Source organism: Borostomias antarcticus (genome assembly GCF_949987555.1).
Source record: "Borostomias antarcticus genome assembly, contig: scaffold_614, whole genome shotgun sequence".
Lineage (NCBI taxonomy): Eukaryota > Metazoa > Chordata > Actinopteri > Stomiiformes > Stomiidae > Borostomias > Borostomias antarcticus.
The window spans coordinates 7,501-10,000 of record NW_028176375.1 but is presented as its reverse complement, the minus strand read 5'-3'; the positions used below and the strand labels follow the sequence as shown (position 1 = coordinate 10,000).

Below are 2,500 nucleotides of genomic sequence, written 5' to 3'. Positions count from 1 at the left end.
GAGAGAGAGAGATAGGAAGTAGGGAGAGAGTGAGAGAGAGATAGGAAGTAGGGAGAGAGAGTGAGAGAGAGATAGGAAGTAGGGAGAGAGTGAGAGAGATAGGAAGTAGGGAGAGAGAGTGAGAGAGAGATAGGAAGTAGGGAGAGAGAGTGAGAGAGAGATAGGAAGTAGGGAGAGAGTGAGAGAGAGATAGGAAGTAGGGAGAGAGAGTGAGAGAGAGATAGGAAGTAGGGAGAGAGAGTGAGAGAGAGAGATAGGAAGTAGGGAGAGAGAGTGAGAGAGAGATAGGAAGTAGGGAGAGAGAGTGAGAGAGAGATAGGAAGTAGGGAGAGAGAGTGAGAGAGAGAGATAGGAAGTAGGGCAGCATCTCTGCTCCTCTCACTACACACTGGGGGTCCCAGAGACAGACATAAGTGGCTACAGTGGTTTGCATACTCAGACGCGAACACATACATCCACACCCACCCACACACACACAAACCCACGCGCACACACACACACACACACACACACACAAACCCACGCGCACACACACACACACACCACACACACACACACACAAACCCACGCACACACACACACACACACAGGCAAAACAGGCAGACATGCAAACATTTGGGGGCAAAGATACACACACACACACAGACTGCTGTTTCAGCAGTAATGGCTAAGCTCTGTCAACAGGTGGTAAAACAGCAACAACATAACCGTGGCAAACAGAAACAATGCTGTCTTTCACTAGCATAGTTCTAGTGTGTGTGTGTGTGTGTGTGCGTGTGTGTGTGTGTGTGTGTGTGTGTGTGTGTGCGTGTGTGTGTGTGCGTGTGTGTGTGTGTGTTTGTGTGTGTGTGCTTGCATGCGTGCAAGCATATGTGTGTGTGGTGTGAGTGTGTGCGTGCATGTGTGTGTGTGCGTGCGTGTGTGTGTGAAATGGGTATATAAGGACAGTCTTGCAAGCCTGTACAGCGTATTGTTTTGTACACAATCCAACCATCCCAACATTGACACCCACTCCTATTGTAAGTCTCAGACACGCCACGTCCTTATCACCCTGACAACATCATCAACAAGGGAGAGACTGGAGTGAACAGAGAGAGAGCAGAGAGAGAGAGCAGAGCTCTCAAAGAGAGAGAGAGAGAGAGAGAGAGAGAGAGAGCACTGATCAGTGTACTGTACGTAGACAATTTTTCATACAAAATGAAAAGTTGCCATTTAAATACATCTGTAAATATTACACTTATTCACTCACTTCACCTGTTTGTATTTACATTTATATTTTAAAATCGTTTGTGATTTTTGGGGGGGTGATGTTTGCTTTGGCGTTATCATATATGTTTACCATGCCAATACAGACCTTTGAACTGGACTGAGTTGAAATGAGAGCAGAACTAGAGAACAGAGAGCAAAGAGAGAGAGAGAGGGAGAGAGAGAGAGAGAGAGAGAGAGAGAGAGAGCAGAGATAGCTACAGTTAAGAAACAGAGAGAGAGAGAGAGCAGAGATAGATAGGAGAGAGAGAGCAGAGAGAGAGAGAGTAATGAGCGAGGGCAGAGACAGCAGAAAGGGGGAGCAGAGAGAGAGGGATGAGCGCAGAGAGAGAGGGATGAGTAGAAAGGGGGAGCAGAGAGAGAGGGATGAGCAGAAAGGGGGAGCAGAGAGAGAGGGATGAGCAGAAAGGGGGAGCAGAGAGAGAGGGATGAGCAGAAAGGGGGAGCAGAGAGAGAGGGATGAGCAGACAGGGGGAGCAGAGAGAGAGGGATGAGAGGGAACAGAAAGAGGGATGAGGGACAGCAGAGAGAGAGAGAGGGATGAGAAAGAGCAAAGAGATGGAGGAGAGGGAAGAGAGAGAGGGGGATGGAGAGCAGACAGGAGAGTGAGAGATGGGGGTTCTGCATCTCATTCCTCCAGAGTGCTAAATAAATAAATAAATAAATAAGCAACAGAATAATGGAAACAGAAGAGATTAATGACCTCCCTATTTCACAACGGCCCCTTGGCAAGTCAACAAGCTGCAAAACTCTCTCTCTCACGCACACACACGCGTGCACACACGCGCGCACACACGCACATACAGAGGAGTAGAGGAACTATTTCAAACCCCCAAGTTAATTAGCTGTGTCTGTTGACTGTGGTTAGAGTCGAGCCAGGTCACAGCTCCAGTGAGCTCCAGTTTGGATCCATGTCGAGATTCATCACTGAGATATACAGGGCTGTGCATAGGAAAGGGAGAAAGTGTGTGTGTGTGTGTGTGTGTGTGTCTGTGTGTGTGTGTGTTTGTGTGTGTGTGTGTGTGTGTGTGTGTGTGCGCACGTGCGCGCGAGAGAGAGAGAGAGAGTGTGTGTGTGTGTGTGTGTGTGTGTGTGCTTGCGAGTGTGTGCATGTGTGCGTGTGTGTGTCTTTTCACAACTCGGCTCCCTTTACATGCCTTTGAAATGGGAGGTTATCACCTGTGGGAGGTTATCACCTGTAGGAGGTTATCACCTGTGACTGAAGCAGGCTCTT

The 2,500-nt window shown here is 48.5% G+C and overlaps 1 long non-coding RNA gene across 1 annotated transcript in view; it reads left to right on the top strand.

The window, feature by feature from the left end:
- Positions 1-2,318: 2,318 nt before the first annotated feature.
- Positions 2,319-2,500, top strand: part of LOC311328585 — a 7,682-nt gene continuing 7,500 nt past the window's right edge. Inside the window, exon 1 of the long non-coding RNA XR_014631224.1 lies at positions 2,319-2,500. This exon is cut by the window's right edge and continues 191 nt beyond it. This is a non-coding gene — a long non-coding RNA (uncharacterized lncRNA).